This window comes from Falco biarmicus, chromosome 3 (assembly GCF_023638135.1).
Source record: "Falco biarmicus isolate bFalBia1 chromosome 3, bFalBia1.pri, whole genome shotgun sequence".
Taxonomy (NCBI): Eukaryota; Metazoa; Chordata; class Aves; order Falconiformes; family Falconidae; genus Falco; species Falco biarmicus.
In genome coordinates, this window is record NC_079290.1 from 113280732 (window position 1) to 113298987 (window position 18256).

The 18256-nt window shown below is 44.2% G+C and overlaps 2 long non-coding RNA genes across 2 annotated transcripts; both read left to right on the forward strand.

Moving 5' to 3' along the window:
* Positions 1 to 262: 262 nt before the first annotated feature.
* Positions 263 to 8704, forward strand: LOC130146504 (uncharacterized). Its single transcript, XR_008820941.1, has 4 exons — positions 263 to 394; positions 3112 to 3208; positions 5999 to 6289; positions 8609 to 8704. It is a non-coding gene; the product is annotated as an uncharacterized LOC130146504 (long non-coding RNA).
* Positions 8705 to 9589: 885 nt separating this feature from the next.
* On the forward strand, positions 9590 to 10309 carry LOC130146462 (uncharacterized). Its single transcript, XR_008820918.1, has 2 exons — positions 9590 to 9779; positions 9949 to 10309. It is a non-coding gene; the product is annotated as an uncharacterized LOC130146462 (long non-coding RNA).
* The last annotated feature ends 7947 nt before the right edge of the window (positions 10310 to 18256 follow it).

The window sequence follows — 18256 nt, forward strand, 5'->3', positions numbered from 1 at the left end:
GCCTCGCTGAGATCCGCGATGTCGCAGCAGAAGAAATCAGGTGGTGTGTTCCGTGCAGGGATGGGTGCAGCCCCTCCCGGTGCAAGCAACCCCCCCCGGTGCAGCCCCCCCGCCCCCGGTGCAGCCCCCCCCCCCCCCCCCGCCGGTGGGTGCAGCCCGCGCCCGCCCGCCGAGCTGCCGGCGAACCCAGCCCTGACGCGGAGGGCTGGCTGCTGCAACCGGGCAGGCTCAGCGAGAGGCTTTATTTGGGCTTGTCCGGGCTTGTTCAGGCCTGAGCCTGCCTTTGTCTGTGCGATCCCAGGGATCGGAGTAGATCAAGAGGATCTGCCTCTGCGGTGCGCAGCTGCTTTGCTGAGGAGACCTGCTCGAGAGACCCCAGCAGCAGCCCGTCGAGGTGAGCCCTCCGAGCCCCCTGCCCGCTCAGGCCAGCGCTGTGCCCGTAGGCACCGTGCCTCTGCCCCTCGGCTCTGCCAGCTGCTCTGCAGAGCCTGCTTGTCTCTGAGGAGGGGCAGTACCAGGTGGTGGTGGTCTGGGCAAAAGTGGACGGACAGGTAAGCTTTCAGAGGTCTTGAAAGTCATGTAGGAGAACATTACAGTAACTGCCCTTGCTGGTCTGACATGTTGGGGTAAAAGGGGTAAAGGGTGTTTCCTTTTTTTTTTTTTTTTCCTTTTCTCTTCTGTGGCCCTCTTCCTTCAAGTCCTTCATACACAAACACACGCTGGAGCTGAGGATACTGGGGAGTGTCTAGATTTTGAAGGATCCTGGAAAGTAATAGAACCCAAAAAAGCAGCTGTGTGCTCACGCTGTCTGTGCTGCAGCTGTACACGGGAAGCTGAGCATGTTACTTGGCTACTTGGGCTCCAGGTCTAGCGAGCAGTAAGTGATTCTGATGGGTTGTCTGGCTTCTACATCGAGGAGACAAGGTAACTGAATTGATGTGGTGTTAGGCACTCTGTGATTCATTGTCACGTCCAGCATTTACATGGGGAACATGGAAGCTGAATACTTAATTCTTTGCTCTTTGCAAGGAGCTGGCAGCTATTCCCCTCTCCTGCTACACTTGGCACAAACTGTCCTTTCTGTCCTATTTCCAGTGTTGTTACCTGGCTCAGCATGTTGCTTCCACATTCATTTTGTAAAGGGAAGGGTAAATAATATAGCTGAAATGTTGCCATCGCCTGATGCTCACATGGGGGAAGAAAGCTGTTACGCTGTTTGGCTTTGTTCCTCACTGCCCCTGTTAAGTCTTCCCAAACACTGGCAAAGTGAAGCTTGGCTTTACCTGCATCTGGGTGCCCAGTGCATCACTCACCTGCTTATGAGGTTTCAGGTGTCTGCAAACCACCAGTGAGGTTATCTATATAGCTGGTATATCACATAGGAGACGGGGCTTTCCATTACTTAGGAAGGGCTAGCTCAGATAAGAACTGAAAAATACAGGAGGAGTCATTTCAGATCAGAGGTATAAGTAATTAGAGCTAATTGTCTGCACCAGCACAGATCTGGGCTCTGGGCTTGGTATTATTTCCCCTGCTACCTTTCAGGGGCACCTCAGCAGAGTAGGTGAGGTGAACGGTTATGAAGTTTTCATCTGTATTTTGAAGATAAGCCCACCCACCCATGCTTACCTCTTATTCTCTAATATAAAATGTATTCATTTGTAAGCAGCCTACCTCTGTCTGTACATACTTGATATTTTATTAGCTGTATATATGGCAGCATGTTTTGGAGTTTCCATCTACAGAGGAGTGAGTTTGGTCAATTGTTATTGGCTTCATAATTTTTAAGTGCTGTGAGGTGGGTTTTTTTTATTTTGTTGAGTAGACCAGAGATGATAAGGGTGAAACTTCTGGCTCAGAGCTCTGTGAAATGACCTACTCAGCCTAAATTCCAAACAGGGTAAGAGGGGCAAAGGATTCTTAAATAATGAGGCTCCTTCCTTTCCCTCCCCACCCTGTCCCCGCTTGCTGCCCTCTGCAGCTGACCCAAGGGTGCTGGGTACAGGCAGTGCTGGTGACCACACTTCTGTCTTGTCATCTCACACTGTGTTTTGTCCCCAAAGAGAAAGTTAATTGACCTATTTTAAGTAGTTTCAGAAAGCTGAGGCACAAAAAGAAAAAACCAGAAACTATTTGAGGTGTGAGTGACGCTGGGGCAGTAACATGAGGCTAAATCCGCCACTTGGGCACGTCCACTGATTTTGGTGACGTGATGCTAGGGGTCCCTGTTACTTTGTCCCTTTGACTCCAGACTGAGGTTCTCTAAAATCAGTTTTGTGGGTTTGTGGGGCTTTCTGTCATTCTCCTCACTTAAAAAGGCTAACAAAAACATCTGCATCTATCTGTGTAGACAGAAATATGGATAAGCTTTAGGGAAGGGAGTTTGATCAGAGCAGGAATGGAGGAACTCCTCTGAAAAGAGTAGGTTATGAATTGACTACTACTGCTAGCCGGCCACTCGTATTCTCTGATACTTTGTTTCTATCTGTCCTGTATCATGGAGGATGGACAGGCTTATAATGTGACACAATAGCAGATCTCCTACCAATAAGGAGAAAAGAGCTTTTATTTGTCCTGACCTGTTGACATCTCAGTGCATGTACCTTGCCTGAAAGCATGGGGGAACTAGAGGATTTTTAGTACAGATTTTGAAAAATCTTTTCCTTGCAATGACTTATACTGTGGCCTTGGAAGAAGGCTGGTTAAATGAGAAACAAAACATCAGAGCCTTCTGACTAAACAGATGTCAATCCTCCTTCTTATAAAATGCAGTTATTTCTGCTTGTTCTCTATGGCTGAATGGAGAGGACTTACCCTCACCAGTTTTCCTTATATGACTGGGATCTCATTTTGAGTATACAGTGAAACTTTCTAATCTGTTCTGTAGGTAAGTCTGTGTTTCCTTGTATTTTGAAGGTAGAACACCAGTAATCTTCCAGTAACTGGTACAGACCATCTCTTAATGCAAATGGAGAGAAGTTAGTAACACATGCACCATTGTTTTTATTTCCAAAGAGAGTCTCAGCTGAAGGGGCTTATACAACTCTGGGATGTTAATTTGAGCCTTCAGTTTTATGGGTTTTTTTCTGTTTGCATTTGAATGTATTGTAGGAGAAGTGACCAGGCATCAAAGCTATGCCCAGCCTGTCTGAAGCAGCCTTCTCCCTGATATAAGAACCCCTCACCCAGTGTACAAGAGAAGGATTTGGTAAGAGGAATTACTCTAAACAAATTTTATACTAGTGAAAATGTAGTTTGAATCTTTTTAACTTGAGCCTTCCTGTAGATGTTCCCCCCTGGTGATGTGGGTCTACTGTTAACATCTCTTTACAAGGGAACCAGCTAAGATGCAAGACTTTAACCTTGTCTGTAATGTTGCAGTGCACTCGTGATGAATTGAAATGCATCTTACAAGGGGTGACAGTTTTTTCTCTTGTGCAGCTAGATACAGCCCACATCAAGTTTTGCTAAATGCAGGCTTTATTCACCTCAGAAGCCACCTGAGGATGAAGCTAGATGCAGGAGCTATGTCTGGCGCTGTTTCAGTACAAGTACCCTTGGGCAGGGAAATGAAGACGTGCTTCAGGGGAGCATCCGAGGGTAACTTCTCTAGCTGTATTGTAGGCATCCTACTGCCCTTTCGCCAGCTTTGGTGTCACAATGTGTGTCTCATCTCCTCGGGCAGGTAGGAAGGCAGATAACCTGCTGATAACAGTTGTCATCTTCCCATCTCCCTGCATGCTTTGGTGGTGCATGGTAAGCATCTCTCAGTGCAGAGGATGGTGACAACTTCATCCAGTGGTGCATGGAACTCTTCTGAAGTTCTCTGCCTGTTGTGGAGCAGTAGTGGGCATCAAAACATAAATTTCCCTAATGCAGCTCAGACATGGGGAGAAGCTGTGCCGGCAGCAGACCTCGTTTTGACACTTTGCCTCTTGCTTTGAGGGAAACGTGTACAAATAGGTGGGTCTGGCCTTGGAAGAAAGGAAAGAAGCATGTTCGGAAGGAGATTCTATAAAGATCCCTCAAAGTCCTGATAAAGGAGGAGCCTTGAGCTTAACAAGCAGGAAAGGACAGAACTGCTGTGGCAGTAAAATCTCTGCTATGAATCAGCCTGGCAGTGTCCTCTCTGTCCCAGCAGACTGAATGGGGGTACAGGCCAGGAACTTCTTGGATTGGATAAACTTGTCTTTCCCAGGCCCATCTAGGCTATAAAACCACAGGTTTCTGGTTTTTAGACTGACATGCTAGCGTGGGCACGGGCCTACTATGCTGCTGCTCTGCGTTTGTGATCTGTGGCTAATGCTTGTGCGTGGCTTGGTTAAGGGTCGTGCTTACATTCCTCTGAAATCTGCAGTGCACTGGGTTCTGCCCAGGCGTCTCCCAAGGTGCTGAGTCAGCAGAACCCCGGAACAGCCTGATGTTCTTAGCTTACAGTCACTGCTGCAGAGTGGAGCCAGCTAGGAAAAAGGGTAGCCTTGCTTCCAGGAGCTACGGCAGCATTACAGCCTTGGATGGGGCTATCCACCGTGCTTCACAGTTTTGCAAAACTCACTGCCAGAAAGCAATTTTGTCTGTGGCATATCCACATAAAAATTAATGGCACTTATGTACACACAGTAGCTAGCTCAGCTGCTGGTAGAACTGAGCTGTTTGTGTAAGCTCCAAAATGACTACTTCTTAAAGTTCTTCTAGTTCTTCTCTAAGATGCTATATGGGGAGAACCAATGTTTATGGTATATGAAAAATAACCACAGAGCAGGTTTAACAGAACATTTTTACTACTTAAAGCTTTGCATTCAGTCTGTGTGTTTTGTTTAAATTAGGTAAGATATGGAGAGAGAATAGTGTAGAGGGAAGAGATAACATGCAGTAAGTTCTATGTGTGAGCTATGACGGTGCATCTGCTTTCTTGGTAACACCAGTGCTAGGTGCTTTTCCAGCCAGTGAGACTGGACTACTTTAAAGGTCTTGCAGTTGAAGTTCAGATGTTGCTGCTGGGCATCTCTGATCTCATCTGGGATTGAAGAGGCGGGGTGGGGGGAAAGGTAATGAAAGCTTTGTTAAATATTGTTACTACAAGAGCAGAATTTACTAGAATATGGAAAGTAGAGGGCTGTTTTTGCTGATCTTCATGTAAAAAGAAAAATGAAATCCTAAAGAAAGGAAGAAGTTGCACTGAATCTGGCAAAGAATGAGTTGTGTAACTGCTGTGGAAGCAGGCGTAAGTCTGGTGTACTCTGTGTGCATGTTTCTCACTGCACAGTATGTGGAGAAATTCAGTGAGTGATGTGCGTATTAATTCCATGGGTTTATCTTGTTTTGATGTGGGGATTTAATAGTGCTTAAGCCAATGATGTTAACCAGGCCCAGTCAGATCCTAAATGAAGATTCACTTGGGTGAGATGTGGCAGATTTTAAATATGGTGCCTTTTAAGGAATGGGAGAAAACAGTTGCTCTAGAATTTCTTCATAGTATCCCTACCTGTACCATGCTTTATGGAATTTTTGTGTCTATCTTTTGTGGAGTAGGAATTGAGTGACAGATGTAGCTGTCCTACAGATCTCAGTAATGTAATAACCTGAACTCCTGCCTGACTTTTCCCCGTTATATCAGAGAGCTTGTGTGCTTCTCAGAGCGCAGGAAGGTTTGTGGAAAGAAGCTGTTGAGAGCAGATCTGGCTTCCATCTGCAATGTGATCCCAGGGCTACAAACCTGCTGCTGCTTTTTCACTTGTCACCTGCAGTAAGGTGAAGAGAGCCTGTTACCCCGGATGGCTGTGTGCCTCTGCTGAGCGACTAGGTGAAAATCGGTAGGGTTAGGAATGCAGCTGTCCTACAGGTACAAACGCTGACTAGTCTGACTAGCACGGTTATCTTTTCCCCTGTTATTCTGTCACTTACCCATGTTGCGTGATTCTTTGCCTGCCTTGCTGTGTTTTGCAGAATCGCCAGTACTGTCAGTTCTTTTCTCTTAGTTCTGCTTCATTTTATGCAGCCTGTGGCTCACTGTGAAGGTGTCCTGTTTCCTACTAGCGGTGAGGCTGGCCCGCCGGAGCGCGGTGCATGCAGGCTGGAGTGTGGCCGGAGCACGAAAGGCAGAACTGTCTGAGTTTGCGGAGAGGGGGAATGCCGAAGCAGGAGCCTGGGCGACCCCGGAGCCCCAGCGCAGCTGGCTTGTGGCGTATCAGACCAAGCAGCAGGAGGCTGGGGTCACTTGGGAATTCAGATGGACTTTGGGTACCACTGCCAGCTGGATCATCTCCTACCACAGAACTGTAAGAAACCGGTAAATGTCTTTCCTATCTAGGGTCTCATAAGGAAGGCTTCTGCTGCATGATTAATAGAAAAAGGCAAGCAGGAGTTGTTAAGCAGCTTGTCCTGTATTTGGGGAATTAGGGTGCCTGTAGGGGGTTTGGAGAAGAAAGCGACAGGGAGAGGATGATAATCACAATGCTTAGTAAGCATTGCCAAGAGTCATAGCCTGGAACTGTTTTCTGGTTGACTGGGTAGCATATTGCAGGAGTTGCACTGGGAGATGGAATAATACAGCACTAGTTTGAAAATTTTCGCAGGTTAACCCAAAACCCAGGGACCCATATATCATAGGACTTGTACCAAACCAAACTTACCAAATGTGTTCTTATCTTAGAAAGGGGAAACCAACCTGTCTGTAAGGTTATAAGTCAGGAAAACTGATTGTAGTTGGAGACTGACACCTCGTTTGGGAGAAAGGAGAGAATTTGTTCTTGCTTTGCAACCACCACTAGTGGTTTGGTATAGCTTTAAGATGACTTTTTCTCTGGGATGTCAGTTTTATCCTAGTAAGTGTAATAGAATCAGCTAGACATTACTTCTAGTTCTGTGGTTTAGAAATAGACAGGCTTGATTAAAACAGCCTGTATAAAAAAACATTGAGCATCCTGACTGGTTCTGAAGTTAGCCTTGTTTAAAATAGGCAGTTGAACTAGCTGTTATCCAGGAGTCTTTCAACCTAAATCTTTCTGAAGTTTAAAAACTGTCGCTTCCATCTTTCTCATTCAGGCTTTCTCCTGTTGCTCAGTTTCACCTACTGATTTCATGGGTGAAAATTCAGCTTTGTTGTGCCTTATACAGGAAGCATTTGAAGCTTCCAGTGACAGAGGATCTGTTTGCATCAGGCTTCCAGCAGGAGTTGTTCCTATCTTTAGAGAAATTTGGTGACATTCTTCAGGCACTAGCTCAAGGCTTGTGACTAGGTCAGCTACACCCTTAAAACTCCATTGCTGACAATAGGAATGAACTTGAAATGTGCTAAATTAAATGAAGCTTTTGGTATCACATATTTCAGTGATGACAAAATGATTCTTGCCCCGGTTGCCCCGCTTGTTTGGACCCCCACCTTCACATCTGTGGAGGGGGCTTGTGGATTTCTTAATTTGAGGAAAAAATACTCATGTCTGTTGTCCCAGACTCAGGGAATTAAAAACTTTGAGTTGCAACTTGTATGTTCTGTCCAGGTACATAAATAGGAAGGGTGGAGAAGGACGCTCCTACATACTGCCTGTGATGAAATTTCACTTATACTTAATACCATGAAGATTTTTGTCCATATTAAGGAAAGATGATTTTCTAAGATGAATCTGCAGTGATTTGGGAGAAAGAATTAATATCTTGTCTCATGCAACAGTTGTTAAGGCTAATGCAGAATAAAACTCTTCAGGGGTAGGGATGCATTCTTCTACTATATCTCTGTACTGTTCCTGGTACAGAAGTCCCATTCAGTTGACATCTTAGATTGTACCATAAAAAAACATAACAAGCTGCACTAATTTAATAGATATTGTCCTAGAATTATTAAGATCTTGGCTGCCAGGGGCAGGACTCAATGGATTAGATCCAACTGAGACATATTTTTGCACCTAAGATGCTGGTCCCTTGCAGCTGAAGGCTTGGGTAGATTTGTTTGGACCAGCTGAGCAATACTGATGTGGCATGCTGCACTCCCTCTTTTCTGCTTGGGGTGTTGGGCCCATATTTTTTTGGGCTGCCCTTCCTGTGAGGCTTGAATACAAGGGTGGTTTTGTGGCTCTGCGTTCTCCTGGAGCGTTAAATGGTTTTCAGTTGAATGACTTGTTTCCTCCTTTCCTAAAGCACTAGGAATTCTTATAAAGTAACAAGCAGCAGAAGGGAGCTAAAATGACGTGAAAAATTAAAAGCAGGATCATTATCCTGCTGCAGAGGTACAGGGTTGTTCCCCCAAGCATCTTTTCCCCTGGCCCTGTCGTGCTTACATTTTAGTGGCTCAAAGGAGAGTTTTACAGTTCCCAAAACAGCAGTTCTTCAGTCTCATATGTCCCCGGAGGAGGATCAAAGATGAAGGAGTATCTTCCTTTTCTGTACCAGATTGGTTTGCTCTCCTATAGCTGTGCTTGTCCCTGACCTATTAATTGCCTTTGAGATAGTCTGGTTTGTTCTGATCCTGATGGGAAATGTTGGAGGGATGATTAAGTCATTGTTTAAACAAGACAGCTAGTTCCAGAGTGGGACATGTTTTCAGGGCAGGAAGGTGGGTGCTGTTGTCAAGTCTTGATTTTGATGTTTTGGAACTGTTGCTTTTTTTCCTCAGGGTGAAAAGGTTACAGTCAAGAAGTGATTTGTTAATTAATTGATGTCATCTCCTGGGACACAGGGAATGGAGCCTTTGTTCTATTATCACAGTGCCCTGGTGGGTAGTATTGTTCTCTGCTGTGCTGGTTTGATTGGCGTGAGTTACAGCACTTAATTTCACCGTTATCAATATCCTTTGGTATTATATAGAGGGCATGAACAACAGAAGCCACTGAACTTTATCTGGTGACTCTTGCAATAACCCAACAGTTTTGTCTTGGGTTACAGTATATCATCTGAAAAAGCGTGTGCTTCCAAATTGCTGCCTGTTCTGAAGACTTGGTAATAGCCAGGAGTTTGGGGTTTTAACATCTGCTTTTCAATTTGAAGTGTTTCCAAATCTTGCCTTTCAGTTGGTGCTCATGCCTTTCTTTGCAGGATGACAGGTTTCTGATAACTTGTTGGAAGATAAAATATAGTTTCACTGTGAGCAGAACAACAGGGTGAGGGCAAGAAATAATCGAGTCTTGGCTTGCTCTGTCTCGCTGTCCAGACACAAGGCAAAGTCCTGAGGTGCAGAGTTTGTAGTCTGGCACGTTAGGAGGGGGAATAGAAGGCTTGGATGTCTGGGAATATACAGATGTAGTGTCCCTACGCCCCCCCAGTGGATCACTGCAAGAAATTAGAGGCTGATGAAAGCCAGTGGGCTTCTAGCCCTGCAGCATGTTTTACCTTTATACTCAAGTGTTGCACAAGAGGTCCTCCAGTAATAACCTGCTTTTGAGGCTATGATGCAAGAGTTAAGGAATTGCTTTGCCCTGAAGGTTGTCTTCTCACACGTTCATGTGTTTCCAGGAACTGAGAGTTGCAGGAGTACTAGATAACACCCGAGATACTCAGGCTGTTCCATACGTATAATAGGAAAGTCAAATGGCTTTAGTACAAGTAAGTATTGGTCCCTTTTTCATTTGTTTTGCAGGTGATCGTGTTCCCAGTCAGTTCTCTTTCTGTCTAACATCACAGGCGTGACAGAGCAGAGCTGTGCAGTCAAGCGGACCCACCAAGACTTTAAACAGTTTTGTGTCTTAAACTATTAGACATCTGGAAACACTTTCTTGTTCCACTGTCTTGCCTGAATGGTGGTGTATGAAACTTGGGAACTCATTGAGATAAAGATGGATTGCAGACAAGTAAGTTGGGTTTATCTTGTTAATATTTTTATTTCTTAGAGGCTTTAACCAGGTCTGGGGGTAAGGGGCAGGGTAACTGTCAATTTATGATTTTGAGCCTCTTCTCCCTTGAAAGCTGTTTTCTTTAGTACTGCTGCAGTTGCTTTATCAATTCTTTGTTTGTCCGCAGACTCTTGCCTTCTGTGAATGAAAAGAGAGGAGGAGCTCGAACAACCTCTGCTCTAACTTCTGTCCTTGCGTGATGCCAGCTGTGAGTGTTTCTTGGCAGTGTCTTAGCTGGTTGTTGTGAACAATAGTCAAGGAAGCAATCAGCAAGTATTACTGCCCTAGAAGTGCTACACATTGTTGGGCCTGCCTCATCTCCTTGGCTTTGAGAGGTGGATTGGGGATCCAGGTTGGGATGCTGCCCAGGTGTATTGTGTTGCACTGGGGTTGGAGCAGAGGGCTAACATCAGAAATGCCACAGGATGCATGGTTGATGTGGTCACTGCATCAGAAATGAAACAAAGAAAAGAGAAGATGAATGTGTTGCAAGTTGCTTTGCTCCTTCTTTGTCATTCCCACATACGCATCTTCCTGAGAGTAGAATACAGCTATTGTTAGTAACACTGCAAAAATGCAACACTAGATACTGGGAGAAGGGCCTGCTTTTAGGAAGAATTCATCCAAGGCCCCGATCTCAGGCTGGTAATGGCAAGCTAACTTGGCTTTGAACCTAGCATGGGAGCAGCCAACCTGTAGTAACTCTTTCTCCTGGGTGCCGGTCAGCAGCTATGCATTGCAAATATGTGGCGTCAGGTGCCTGAAAACTTAGCTGATTTTTCTGGGGTAGAATTAATTAGATTTTCATTATGCAATGAGACATTACTTCCTACCTTGTTTGGATAAGATGGAGGCAAGGAGAATTTTTGGAAAGGACAAATCTAACGATACGCAAAAGCTCCCCAAGCTTGGAAGAAGGAAAGGCCTTGCCTAACTCTTGTTTAAACTTCCAGTACTCACACAGAGGATAAGAGCATTACACTGATTTTGATCAAACCAAGTTGCTTTTGTCTTTTCTGTGGCCCTCACCGACTTGGCATGAGCTGGGTGTCATAATCCCAGGGACACTGGAGTTCCAGCACTCTTTAAAAACTAGCTATGACTTCACTTGCACACACTTGTTTGCTTTTTTTCTTTTTTCTCTTTTTTTCTTTTTTTTGCCAGACATGAAAATAATTTGCACCAATTACAGGGAGCTGTGAAACTTCATGAACTGTCTATAAAAGTTCTGCACTCAAAAGATAATGGTTGGTCAGAAGGGAGCATGGTATCCTTCTGTTGCAAATCTTCTGAAATTCATATCTTCAGGATATTTGTCATGAGGCAGATATTTTGAGCTAGTACATCAGATTTCCCTGTTAAAATACTATTTTTCAATGGCTTTTTACTTTCAGGTGTTTTCCTCTTTATGGAGCCAAAGATGACCATCAGTTCCAGGCTTTTTTGGGGAGAAACAGGATGTGGTGTTATAAGTAATGAGAAGGTCTAAAAAAAAAATATTTGGAAGATCACCATTATGCTGTGTAACTGCCCTTTCTCAAAGTGCTGGTGCTCTGTACTTGAGTCTGAGCTGGGTGTTGGGCTGAATGGAACTGCTGCAATGACTGGAATGTGGCTGGGGTGACAAGTGGGGCTTGACCAGTCTCACTTACCATGTGATAGCTGAGCAACTTCACCTGTGCTGAAGTCCGTGAATTTGAATTCCAGGTCATAAGATAATGTTCTGCTCTTCATGTTTCCTGTACCCAGCTTTGCAGTAGTGCTTAAGCCAGGATGGCTCGTTAGGTTCTGTAAATACGTGGTCACTCTATTTCAAATTGCTCTGTTCAGTGTTCTCTTTGCTGCTTGGGAAAGAAGCATGATGCAAACAGCTTTGTTGACTACCAAGTGGTGTTCTGGAGTTCTGCGCTGGGAATGTGGCTGGGCTGACCCCTTAGGTTGGGTGAATGGCAGTGGTTGTGTTCCAGCCTGCTGGGACCCAAGCAGTCAGCACCTGCACATCAAGAGAGAATCTGCAAATTGTTTAACACAAGTATTTTATGCCTGCCTTCAAATAAGGTGAGGATTATGATACGGTGTTTTACAACCCATTTCCAAGGTCATAGTTGGATTCTGGACTGTAGATGTTGACTACCATTGTGTCAATGAAAGAAAGAGTCTGCAGGGCTCTGTTGCACTTTAGCAGAGTTGTCTTTTTGCTGCTGTGCACTTCATCTGTTTCAAATAACTTGTATGAAATAACTTGAGTGAGGCTTTGAGCTCAAGGGAAGGTGACATGCTTCATGACTTTTCCTACTTGAGTGTCTCATTATTAGCTTTTATATTCCTGTCTCATCTTTGTTAAAACTACAGGCCGTGGGCAGACCTTTCTGCTGTGAAGTACAGCGTATATCTCCAATTTAATTTGCCGTAAAAGCTACACTGCAAAAATCCTACTATATGGCCTATTTTCCTATTACTAAACATAAAAATGCAGTCCGTATGGTTTTATTATAGGTAATGAGAATGGCTGAAAAAATTGCATTAGAAGATTACTACACACACAGAGTGCCTCTTTGTATGCTGTGCTAGTGCCCTTTCCCAAGGTGCTGCCACTCCATACTTCAGTCTGAGCTGGTGACTTTAAGACCAGATCTTAAATGTAGTATTTTTTTGTTCGTGGCATACTCTGTTTCATTGTGAGCATACAATATTAATACCTTTATTTTTCTCCACACAGCCACAGCATGAAGGAATATCCCATATTAACCTCCCTAATTTAAATTGGAAATGAAAAACTATCGGAAGACTTGGAGCATACTTAAATTCATTGATTCTGCTGGCTGGATTCCAGGAGTGTAACTAATTACATTCTGCCTGCAAAAAATTCTCATTGCTTGTGGCTTTTTTGAGAGTTGCTGGCTTGAATTCTTGTGTGATCTCTGCAGCCTGACCAGACTTTTTTGATACTAATGGAAAACTGCTTAAAATGACTAAGCATCTCTGCTCGCTGAACAGATCCAGTGTAGTGCCCTGCGGCAGGTGATGACTGAGTCCTGTTTCAGCAGGGCGCACTCTGCTCTGTGGCTCTGGTGCACTGGAGGTGGAACACAAAAGACTGCATAAATCCCAGGGTCGTCTTGATCCAGCAGGTTTTTACACAGTCATGCTTGCCGCAGGACCACTCTTCTGTCCCAGTGCTGAGCCTGCAACAGTTGAAAATCAGTTACTCCTGTGGCTGCCTGTCATGTTGGTCTGGTTAAAGAAGATAAGGCACTGCATATTTCAGTCTTTTAAGGATCACGGGGAGCCAGGTTGGAGTAGCAGCTAACACACTGAAGTTAGTTCTCGGACACTGAAAGCAGGCCTGCCTGCCTTGGAGGGCACGCTTCTCTGTTACTATTGAACAACAGAGGGATGGGAAGCAGGAGAATGGTGAGTAATAATATAGAAGCAGCAGCAACAGCAGAGAAAGTCGTGGTGTTTAGTTTTGCATAATCAAGGTAAAATAGGAATTCATACAGCATTTGTTAATTCTAGAGGATTTAGAACAAGTTTAAACTAACTAGTTAGAGTGCTTATGATCGGTTAGCGCAATAGCATGAGGGCAGCTTTGGTAGTACTTTACCAGTGTTAGCTTTTGTTGTGTGATAAGTCTGTTTTCTGGTGGAGAGGAGGAGCTATTGGCATTAACCTTCCCTCATATAGCGGTTAAATTGAAACGGGAGGCTGTTGTCTTAGTTGTGCTGTCTTACAACTGCAGGAGTTTCTTGTTTTCAGTGAAGTGTGGGAGACCTCGGCTGGTCCGAGGGGTCAGAATGCAAGCTTAACGTTGACCTTGAGCAGATACCCATGTACCCTTGAAAAGTCCGGAAAGTCCAGAGAAGAGCTGAGTAAACAAGATTAAGGAACTGCCAGACTGCAAGTAGAAGATGTTTATCGAAGATGTAGCAAAGAAAAGGTCATCCAATCGTGAACTATTGGTCTTTGAGTGAACCAGTCATGTATGGACACACATTCTTAAGAAAGATATAAAAAGGCTTGTTGAAAACAATAAACGGGGCCTTTTGGCTTTTGTGCGTAATTCCTTGTGTGACGTGTCCGTCTCAACAGTGACACTGAAGGTCATGTTCTCCACCCACATCTCCCATCACTGAGCTTGGTAAAATGCTGCAGGTGAGACGCACGTATGTGCCCTAGCAGAGGGGTGTGTGTGTGTAAGAGGGAGCAGTTTCAATGAGTTAGCATCACTAGCCTAGCATCTACCTTTTCCATGGGATCTGATACTTCTTTTTTTTTAGGCTCAGTGCTTGCTTTGCTTAGATGGCTGGGGGAAAAGAAAGAAGTGTGCATCTAATTCTGTAGAGCTAGCGTGGTTTCTGTAGTATAACATTACTATTTGTGTGGTTGAATGACTTCTGTTCTTCATGGGCTATACCCCACGTTCCTCCACAGCATGCCTAGATTTTCCATTTGTGGGAAGAGTTCTATATCCCAGTGAAGTACATTCCTTCCAACAAGATTACCTGTGCAGAGCCTGACACAGGACTGAGTGAAGGAAAGGTGCTGGTTCAATTCACTTTGCCTCCAAGCACCGCCTTCCTTTTCTCCTTCACTTCTTGGGATGCAGATAGAGCTGAAGACTTTCCTGCACCTTATTGCCAGCCACCAAAACTATAAAACTTTGCTTTGCAGTTTCCCACACAAGGAGAGTCACGGAAAACACTACTGTCCTTTATAGCTCCAAATTACTGTATTGGCTCTATGTACTTCCATGTGTATTGCAATTCTGCTTCCAGGAAGTCGGTTCTGTTTGTAACATGGTCTCCCACGGTGCCAGACTTCCAGCATCACTCTTTGCATGCAAATGTCAGATTCCTCTTAGTTGTCTTGGTAGTACCTAGTTGTACTTGTTACAGAGCTGTCTTGACCCCAGTGTTTACCAAATAAAATCTCTCAAATCTCTGAAAACTTTTTCTGAGAAGGAAAGCCTCATGAGAGTTGGCTGTATTGTCTGCACCTATTTAACTGACCGCCTTGTTGCTTAGTGTTTGTATGTATACGTATGGAATGTATTTCCTTGTGGGTATTTTGCTTGATTCTTGTAAATCTATTTTGGATTTCTAATCTAATCTGGATGGGGCATCTACTGAGAATTTGTTGTGAAGGCTGTCAGTGATCACTTTGGAGTTTCTTGAGCAGTCCTAGATGTCTTTCATTAATGCTGTATCTATCCAAAATGGAATAGATGGGGTTAATAAAGCCAAGGATTAGGTCCTTAATCTGTGCCAGGACTGCTAGAAATGTAATTATTTTTGTGTGTGTGTGTGTGCGCCACATGCTAGAAAAAGCGACAAAGGACAAACATGATGATTTTCACCTCTCGGAAACCTTCTCTTAACCATGCTTCCCTGGCTTCCTTTCAGCTGATGCAGTGAACCTAAGGATCAGGTGATGACTTAGAAAAATGGTCTTGTTCTCCTGGAAACTAAGAGCTCAGGTGCTGGTAAAACCGTTGGCTAGCTTTTTTTGTGTTAAGATTCCAGAGTTAGGTTTATGTTTCCAGAGAATCGGTTTGTTAAGTCTTGGCTAGCTGTTCTCATATGTAATAGTCTTTTGCATGGGCATAGCCAGGCTGTGCAGATCTGTGTCAGTGAAAGGTTAGGCATGATGCATCTAATTTTGCATTCGTTTGAGAAGGGTCTGTGTTGGTGTCTTACTGCTCCTAGGCTGACCCTGAGAAGCTAATGAGTACAAGAAACAGTTGTACTGACTTCCTTGAGAGGAACTGCATGGTGATTTGAAAACTAAAACATTAAAGGATTTTTTCTGAAACTGAGCCTCTAACGGCTGATCTTTTAAAAATGTTTTATTTATGGTTATTTCAGTACACATCTAATTACATTATTTTTTTTAATGGGTGCAATGAAACTGGGCTCTACTTTTTTCCAGACTTCTACTTGAAACTATGGTCAAAGCTGTGGGCATGATACAGGGATGGCAAAAGGTGACCCAGGTACATCTGCGGGTGTTGGACCCATCTGCCTTCGTCAGAGAGATAGAGCAGAGAAGTGCTTGTTGGAGCAGGACAGTGGTGGTGGGAAAAAATATTACTGCCTGGAACAGCAGTGACCTCTCGTGGGTAGTGGGGATGGCTGGTTGTGCTGGCAGCTGGTGCTTGGGGTCCGAGGGTATTATTTTGTTGTGTCTGTGGCCTTAAAGTGAATGTGGTAGAGAAAGCTCAGATTTTCTTGGCTAGGTATCAGAAGCAAACAGCTATAAATGGTGCTAAGTCCTGTCTTCCTTGCATGTGTGGGCTCTGAAGCTGTGATGTGAAATGGTGTCCTGGCTGTTTGGGTGCAGTGTGGGCTTCTCTCTCCCCAGAGAGCCCCGAGCTCAGTGAGACCAGACAGTGGACAGTGGGACCAGAACTTTTGCTCATGTCCTGTTGCCATGAAGTGTCTTCATCTCTGGTAAAAGCTAACTCGCTGATATGGCGCAAAATCCAGAGAGTAGCATGGTCCTGTGCCAGAAAGCATTGTGTCTGACATGCAGAGGTGCTGTGGGGGTCTCAGCTCCCAATAATCACTTAAAACCCCTGAGACCTTTAACCAGGTTCCCAGTTAACAGAGAGCTATGCCTCAGCTCAGCTTTCTAGCCAGCTGCAAAGGCAAAGTAAAAACTTCTTGTTGAAGCCTTTTTTTTTTTAAGGTTATGTCAGTACATTCTATCTCAGAGTGTTACAGCACAACTGATGGCTTTATAAGATGCAGGGTGTAGCCTGTATATCAGAAGCCTCTTTTAAGTAGTTGGTGAGATTAATTCAAGTCAGGAAAAAAGACTTTCTGTGTCTTTCCACTAAATACCAGGTTGCTTCACCTCCCTGTGCTTTGAGTGCATCTGAAGGTGCAATTCTCAAATGAGAATTTTCATTTTGTATGTTGTCTGCAGTTGCTTAGATGTTTTACTTCTCCTCTGAGCTACACACGACACTGCCTTTGAATTGTCATGTATCTTTGAGCAGTTTCCAAATATTTCTGTTCTCTGGACAACTGCAGATTCCGTGGGACTGAAGGTAGGAATGTGTATTTGGGCAGAGACAGCTGCACTGCTGCCCTGCAGCGAGAAGGTAACAGTATCAAGATCACAGGAATGCCACAGAGATGCTGGGTGATGAACATCTTGCACATGCAGATGTCAAGAAAATGAATAGTGGGAATCTTTAGTAAGAAGTTCCCTGTCATTTATTGCTCAGTTTTGAAGCACTAGTTCTTCATGCATGCCCTTCTATTGACTGATAATTTGTGTGTGTAAACTTACTATATTCCTGTTTTTAGAAAATAGGGAGAGATCCAGCAGAAGAACCTATGCCTGTCCTATTTCTGATTGCTAAGGGAAAGATAGATCTCTCAGTTGTTGATTTCCACAACTTATGATGACCTGACAAGCTACTATTTTTAGAACTGGGGAGAATGAAATATCTGAATCACTACTACAAGTTAGTGGAAATGCAAATTCTGGTTTTGTCTTTATTCGCAATCTTGCAAGACTTAATTAAGCTGTGTTGTAGAGCTGCATCCGTCACCCCAAAATAAAAGCAATGCTCGAAAGCCAGGGTATTTGATGAAGTGGTTTGTCTGAATTTTGTGATAGGCGGGTGAAAGTTTTGTGTTGTAAAACCGGGGAAAGGGAAACAAAAGAACAAGGAAGCAGCCAAGAATGTGTAAGAGCAACAACTGGGAACGCAGCCTTGACTAAGTTTGTCTCGTGGTTTTTTTGCGGGTCAGATGGCAGCTAAAGAAAGCCTGGAACAACGATTAGTTAAAAAAAGCTGTCAGTGTCAGATTGTGTTTGGGGGAAATGCAAGCTGCTGCAGCTTCCTTTTTCATATAAAGAAAATGCAGAGGCATCAGTCTCCAAAATAAACATCTAAATGTAAAAAGCCTGCTGGACTGAAGTTTAACTGAACAGTAAAGGTCAAAAAGGTACATAGAGACGTGATCTTGTTTCCAAAGGAAGTAACTTTACCAGAGCAAATGACAGATGTGTCAAGGTGACCAAGAAGCAGCACACCAAGCCTGGGTATAGCTGAAGACTCAGTAAAGAGAGTTTTTAAAATCTCTGGAGTTCTACCTAGCAGCTTCTTGGAAAGATGTTGATGTGACTTGTCCTTGGAGGCAGATCTCTGGAGCAGCAGCAGTGTGTTTGGGTGGCAAAGGAGAGGTAATAGTAAGATGGTTTATTTGTGAGGCCCTGTCCTTGCTGACCCATGTCAGCTGACCCTTCTCTATTGTGGCGAAACTAATTTAAATTAATCTGATAAAAAGCTCTGAAGACTTTGTTCAGAACTGGCACCCAATCCTAGGTAGTCAAGGCATCGCTGAACGTTAGTGAAAAGCTCTTTGTGAGCTGGTGGAGGGGATGTGAAGACTTATCCTGACCAACTGGTGTATCCC